Below are 8104 nucleotides of genomic sequence, written 5' to 3' on the forward strand. Positions count from 1 at the left end.
ACAAGCTTGCACAATTTTGTGAAAAAGGTTGTGTTCGTATACCCTTCTTGGAGTCAATCAAGTCTACCTTCTTTTCCAATAGATTTCCTCTCTAATTTATCATTCTTCCACCTTTATAGAGTCAATGGCCTCAGCTATTTTCTCTTATTTTAAATTTTAGTTTATTAAAGATTAATAAGATGTTTCCATTTATTTTATACTATTTGTTGTTATAGACAACTCATGTGCTCATTTTGTTTTATAAAGCACCTTTGATTATATGATATTGGTGTTTTTCGCTAGGTTGCTTGAATGAAATGCTATTCTTTTTACATCATTAGTTATATAGAAACAAATGTGTTCACACAAGTGAAAATATACCAAATTTCTAGAAACATCGAGTGAGATCATGGTTAAATCAAATCATGAACAATTTACATTATAAAGTATAGAAAATGTTTCTTATAGATATATTGTTATTCATGTTAGTCACTTTATTTGACCACTGAACAAATGTATCTCCCTTCTTCAACAAAAGGTAGGGACTCCAACTCAATAAAGCTCTTGTTTAATCTAGTTTGTTTAAAAGGTTATTTTAATTTTTTTAATTTCTCTTTTCCACATAAAAGAAGAATTTTGATAGTTATATATGATTAAATTAAATTTAAATTATTTTTAATTTTTAGTTATTTTATTTTAATCGATGTTAATAAGGATGACTTTCCATGTCCACGTAGGGTCATGACTCTACGTGGTACTCGAGTCATGTCCCTATATGGGCATGATTCTTTGTTTCTTTATATATAGTGTGTATTCGCTGTGAGAGAACATCATCAATATACGGCATAATTAGTATCTACAGCAACGAAATACATAACCATAATCTGCATTTGATCCAAGTTATATACCTTAAATTATATCAGAATGTTGTCTGAAGATTATCATATCAATTTTGATATAAGTTTTGAGTTTTTGGTATAGTTCAAAACAGTCACAGTGCATAGCAGTTTGATACATATAAATTATATAGCAGAACCTCATTCAAAGAACATTGCATTGCTCTTCTGTTACTCTATCAAAGATTCTACTTTCCTTGAGAGTTAATGGATTTCTAATGCTTTTAAAAGATTCTGATAAGAAATATTTAGAAGCCTTAAATGGCGCCTTTTCACCCTGGATCCTCATAATGTTGTTTCATTCTTTGCCAATCACACAGATTGCCTGAGTATGCAGCGATAGATTACATTTCCTGTCCATTAAAATCTTCACGGTATCTAGCAGTGCAAGAAAATAAAACATGTACCAAAGGGCTGAAGGAAATGGAAACATCTCAAGGAATATCTTGCTTCTCTTATAAGGTAGGCATACTTGAGATTAAGGGGAAAACTCTTATCCCAGCTTAACGCTGTGATTTGTGGTCTGTCATGGTCGTCACACCTATCATAATGTCTTCAATATCTTTGTTCCAGATTTCTTAGGAAGCACAAATGCTTCATTTGGCCTTTGATTTAGACCAACGTGGATTACTTTAATCACAGTTTAAGCATGTTTAAAGCCTCCTCTATAATTCCAGCGGGCATTTTTACCAATACTCTCTAGGGAAGCCTCCGACTTAATAAATTAACAAATGTACATTAATTTCTATAAAGATATTTGATGCTATTCCCAGTATTTAGCCACTGGACACCACAATGCCAAACCAACTCCACAAAACACCACCACAAATCCGACCCCCGTTCCCATCTTCAACTCTCTGCTTTTCCATAACGAAGTCTCCTCTTCTTCTTTTTCTTGTGAAGCGGGAGGAAATGATGTTGGAGAAGAACAAGGCTTATTCAGTGGAACTACACACAAATTCTGGTTACCCAAAAACGATGATGCTCCAAATGTGTCTCCAAATGTGTCAAAGTGGCGTTGTTGAGGAATCCTTCCTGACAGATTATTATTTGACAAATTCAAATATCCCAGAAAATCGAGACCCTGGATCGAAACAGGAATCGACCCATTCAACTGATTGCCCGCTAAATCCAAAGACGCTAAACTGTGGATGTCTCCCAAGCCATCTGGAACGCCCCCACTTAAATGATTGTGACTCAAGTTCAGAGTAATCAGTCCTTTCAGCTTCCCAATTTCCCCTGGAATTTCTCCTCTGAGATTGTTTGAAGAGAGGTCAATAACAGTAAAAGCCGCAGGAATTGAAGAGTAGTCCAGCTCGTTTCCCTTGTTGGTAATGTTAACCCCTTTCTGATAATACATTTCATAAGCAATAAAGTACCTTCCATACCTTTCGCCATTGTTTTGAGCAGTAGCCATGGCGAATAATTCTGTGATTTCAGGGGGGACGACACCTGAGAAGCCATTAGAGGCGAGGTCGATGATCTGAAGAATGGGTAAATGAAATATATCTGAAGGAATTATACCCAATAGATTATTCGATCTCAGAACAACAACTCGCAGATTTTTTAAGCTTGCAATCCAATTGGGCAATTTCCCAGTGAAGTTGTTCTTGCTGAGGTCCAGGAACTCTAGTAGCTTACAGTTGAGAAGCCCTGATGGAAATTCCCCTGAAAATCTATTGCCTCTCAGATCCAATGACTTGAGCTGCTGTAGATTAACCACTTCATCTGGTATTTCTCCCTCCAGTTCATTGCTATACAATGTCACCACTTCCAGAGAGGTGCAATTTCCCAGGGTTGAGGGCAGAGCATGGCTGAGCTTATTATTTGACAGATCCAGATTTTGTAACCTCTTCAACAAAGAGATTGATGAAGGAATGGCAGCTCTGAATTTGTTGTTAGACAGCGACAAAAACTCCAGAGAAGGGGGAAGATTTGTACCAATATAATCTGCAATGTTTCCTTCAAAATTGTTCTTGGACAATTCAAGAACAGTCAATTGATGGTGAAGGGTAAGAGAGGGAAGAGGACCATGGAGACGATTGCCTGAGAGGTTCAGGGTCTTTAGATTATGCAATTTAGTCCATAACAATGAGGGTATGCTTCCCACCAGACTGTTACTGGAAAGATCTAAATGCTCAAGTCTGGTCTGGTAGGACAACCATTTTGGAATGCTCCCACCCATGTTACTCCCTCTAAGCAATAGCATTAACGGATTAAAAGAAGGAATCCGATCTCTGCTTATGTTGAGAGTCAATCCACTATCAGTTAACCAAAGGTACTGCAATTTGGTTAGGTTTTGAAGCAGAGATTCTGTCACTATTCCCTCCAACTGATTGCCCCATATTGAAAGGGTTTCAAGGGAGGACAATTGACCTAATGAGAATGGAACACTACCATTCAATTTATTTGCACTCAGATCAAGATATGTCAAGGATGATAATTTGGACAACCACTGGGGAATAGTGCCTTGCAGTCCATTATCTCGAAGGCGGAGGAAATTGAGTGAAGAGAGATCGCTCAAGGATGAGGGAATTGTTCCATAGAGTTTATGTCAAGAAGCTTAGATTCCCAATGAAAGACGGAATTGTCCCTGTTAACTGATTCACTGAGAGGTCCATGTGAGTGAGGCTTAAAGCTGCAATTTTGGCTGGCAGAGTCCCATTCAGGAGATTCATCCTCAAATTGAGTGAAACCAAGCTGTTTATGGTGAATAACCAATTTGGTATTTCAGAAGACAGTGAATTGTTCTCCATATGCAGATATGCAAGGGAAGACAGATTTCTGAGAGGAGGAGGAATTTCACCTACCAGACTACAATTGACCATCTCCAGATGCTGAATCCTCTTAAGATTGCCAATCGACTCACCCAATTCTGTCATAGGAAGGCCGCTGAGATTGACCCCTCGGAGTGAAATATACTCCAGTCGAGTAAGATTCCTGAGCCATTTCAAACTGGGGATTTTCAGATGCTCCAGATCAGAAAAATCCAAGTAACGCAGCTTTGAAATCCTTCCCATTTGTGGAGGCAGGAATCCAGAGAAACCTGTGTTGGAGAGATTGAGATAAGTGAGGTCTGTCAACAAGGACATGTTTGGAGGCATCTCAACTCGATGAAAGGAATTCATGCTCAAATCCAGGTATTCCAGTTGGCTCAATGGGAAGAGCTTGAAGTTCTCACTCATGGAGTGAAGAGAAAGGTTGAAACCTCTGAAATCAAGAGAATCCACTCGTCCTGAGTGAGAGTCGCAGTGGAGGGCTGTCCATTGGCAGCAATTAGAAGAGCCATTCCAAGACTCCAATAGGCCATTCGGATCTTTCACGTTATCTCTCAATTTCAACAGAGCATCCTTCTCTATTTCGAGGCATCCATGTGTTTGTGTGCAAATAAAATAGATTAGTACACATATTTTGAGAATAACTCTGATTTTCTGCGCCATTGTTTGCTCGTGCTCTGTATATTGTATAAAAGGTCGCAATACACAAATTTTTGTGGCTCGTTAATTTTACCATGCTTGACTTTTCCTCTTGTTTTCTGTTTAAACTTTGTGACAGGTAACTACTCCATATCTGTGCTAATAACTTGGGATCATACGATTTTTCAATCAGTTTATGTAAGCTGGTGGGAAATGGAAGTGGTTTCCAGAAGAGAGGAAGGGAAGAAAAAACCAAATTTGAGAAACTTGTCGACATGGCATCCGTACATAATAAATAAGCAAGACGATTGAACGGATTTATATCATCAGGTCCCATTTGGTTGCTGGAAGATGAGGGCCAAAACTGGGTTATCAGGGTTAAAACCAGGTTTTGTTAAAAATCATGGGCGTTTGGTTGGTTAAAATTATAACTTGGTTTTCAATTTCATCTTCCAATAAAAAGGTGGAATTTGAAATTAAAATCAAGTTTTGAATTTTATGACAGTTTTTTTAATAATATTGTGGGGTCCACGGTATATTCATCTTCCGTGTCAACCAAACGGACCATTGTCTTTCCAAACCACAAAATCAGGGTTTCGAAAACCTGGTTATAAGATAACCTGGTTATGCGACAAATTCATCTTCCCCAACCAAACGAAGCCTCAATGATCATTGGTCTGCTTGTTTATTTTGTCCAAGACCCCAGAAATATCTGAAGTTGTAGCCGTTCCCGGATCAAGCCTCTACTCCATTTCCATGTCGGCGTCTTAATTCGACTGACAAATCGCTGTAAAGATATTCAAAGAAAGTAACGGTCTGAAAAAGAGTTTGAATATAAGAAAAATACGTTCATGAAATAATTGTTAGGATGAGGAAATACCAAAATATGTTGGAATGATCAAATGACTATTTTTCACATGTGATAGGGGCTGCTGACTGACGTTTAATTAGGTTGAAGGATACCTCTTAGGTTGTGGGAAAATAGTTTGTACAGGTAGATAAGTTGTCTTTGTTTTTGTATGAATCTTAAATTTGACTTTCTTTCAAACATGAGGTTTAGGTGTCGCATCACTAGAATGCACCAATGTACAATGAAAATATAACTTATTTAGACTATTTAACATTGGATGGGGTGCATATAAGTTGTTAGGTAGCCACTGGCCATGAGGTTGTGGGTTTGTTTCTATAGGGGAGAGGGACCATTAGTGGTGAGAGCTAACTTCATCATTAATGAATTTATTTATTTATTTTTTCTATAACATTTATAAGTTTTCATGTGTTCAAGTATTGGTGTATTTTTTATCAACATTTAGATTTTTTTATATTTACAAATAGATCAATTAATTACAATATATAATAAAAATGTGTTGAAAGATTGGAATCTATGTTCACCATAGGGTGATCCACTATTGGACCCCGCTCCACTATTGGGTCCTCTCCCCTAGACCCGTTGGATGACACTCTTTTGGAGAGGAAGGACTCTTCATGGACGTTTAGAAATTAAATTTGGGTTTATTGGTTAAGTCTACTAGATGTTCCATATTGTTTCCAATCTTAAGTTTCATAGACCATCTAGTATTAGTAAAAAATTACTTTCATTTAATTTTATTCAAACATAATAACTCACTAAACTATTAAATTATACATTACCATTTGAAAACCTTATATTAAAATTGCCACATCATTGAGTATCATTTCATAAATATTACCCTTATTTATAGAGGTCTATAACGTAGATAAATAGATCAATTGGCTCACTTGACCTTGTTCAAATATGAGCTCTAATTAAATGGTGAAGGATAATTGTACAAAATATTTTATAGAATTTTTAAATTTAAAATGTACCTAGATATTTTACTTTTATAAATGAATACTTTCTTGTATGTGAGCTTTATATATACTTTAATTATGTCACTAATATTTATCTTTTGTATACATTGCAAAATTTTAGTTCTATAATTAGTTGATAGGCTTATGTAGAGCAAGACTCCCATTGGAATGTTTGGACTTCCCAATGGTCTTTTACACTGTAAAATCTAAAGAATGTTAGGAATCTATGTTAGAAATATCATTTTTGAGTTATGTAGCAAGCAAGTGACAATTTGAGAAGTGCCCATTACTATGAAATTAAATTTGTCTATATCTATTGTCAGATGTTCTTTGAGCTTAGCTGTGGGAAAACTTTTGTGGCCATGACCATTAGCCTAGAAAGATAGTGGTATCCTTAATCATCTTTCAATGAAAAAGGGGAAGGTAATCCAACGGGTTCCATAGATGAAAATTTGTGCAATTGTACCAATGTTAATCAAATGGAGTTGCTATTCAAAGTGATGTTTTGGTACTTTCAAGGTGACCATGTATTTGGGCTTCAATGACATTAGCAATATGAGCTCCAAATGATATTGACAATTCATTTAGAGCCCATTTGGTTGTTGAAATGGAAAGTTTAAATATCACAATTCCCAAATTTGCAGTTTGTTCTTAAAAAACAAAAAAAAAATTGTTAGATTTTCCAAATTCTAACATTTTCCTAGAATGAACATATGATTCTTCCACCTATAAAGGTAGAAATAGAAAACTAATTCCAACTCAACTTTTTTATAAACCAAAATTTATAATTTTTTTGGGTCTGTTTGCTTATGTTTACCCTTGTGCATATGTACACATCATATTATCCCAAAAATAAAAGTTTTGGTCTACAACTATTGGAGATTTTGAAAGTTTTGTTTGTTAAAGTGCTTTAGGTTGGGTTTGTGAGAGTTGAATTTGCCAACTCCTAGAGATTATATGTTGTTAGTTGTATAATGGGGTTTGATTTTTTGAGGTTTTCAAGCATTTATTTTATAGGTATGTTCATTGGATAATATCCTCTCTTTAGTTGCATTAATCTCCACAAAAAAGATCACACAGTCTACCCTGAAAATGTCATCGTGTAATGTGTTTTAATCTCATATTCTCTAATGCCACCATCTTAAACACATTCAATAGAATCACAAGTTATACTATTCTCACATGTCTTTGAGAATAGATCAATATTGTAAGAAAGAACTTAAGGACTTTTTTCTTTACTAACTACCCCACATAAAGACAAGTAGCTTTTGATACACATGCACACATAAAGGCAACTCTCAAGCATCTCTCAATGCGCAATAACCCAAGCAACTTTTGATCATGGACAAAAGACATAAACACTAACCACACTAAGAGATGATAAGGATGAGAAGAAAAAGAATAGATGAGAATGTGAGCTGCTCAAGATGAATCTTTCATTATAGTTATTTAAAATTGCCGCCACATAGTTAACACAAGATGACACCAACAAAGGAAGGTGATATTGAAAAGAATTAAACTAGTTGTCACATGAATATGTCAAGTTAGATAGATTCCATATCATTGAAACCCAATAATTTATAAATGTCTAGTCACCACAAGGAGAATACATGATATTATAATGATGACACCTGTGGAATTCTTCTAAAATGTACATTCTGTAGTGCCTGCCCCTAGTTTACATTTTGTTATCATTGCCAAACTCTTTTAGGCCAGTTTATGCTTGATGATTAATAGCATTATCTTTCAGATTATTAGATATTGTTTCATATTCAGTTCATTTTATGATGAGACTACTTGGTACTATTTACTTCATCTATGCATAATGAGGATTATTACAGTGATTTTAGTTATTTGATGATGATTAGTTAGATGGATTATTATATGTGTTTTCTTATGGATACTTACCACATACTGCATGTGTATGGTGTGCATTCTTCACATCATCCATAGACTAATGGACAAATAGAAGTAGTGAATAGG

General features: G+C 35.5%; 1 pseudogene; it reads right to left on the reverse strand.

Moving 5' to 3' along the window:
* Positions 1 to 1638: 1638 nt before the first annotated feature.
* LOC149568494 (uncharacterized) lies at positions 1639 to 4315 on the reverse strand (annotated as a pseudogene).
* Positions 4316 to 8104: the final 3789 nt, after the last annotated feature.

This window comes from Cupressus sempervirens, chromosome 3, assembly GCF_028749045.1.
Source record: "Cupressus sempervirens isolate cs-2001-9-10 chromosome 3, ASM2874904v1, whole genome shotgun sequence".
NCBI lineage: Eukaryota > Viridiplantae > Streptophyta > Pinopsida > Cupressales > Cupressaceae > Cupressus > Cupressus sempervirens.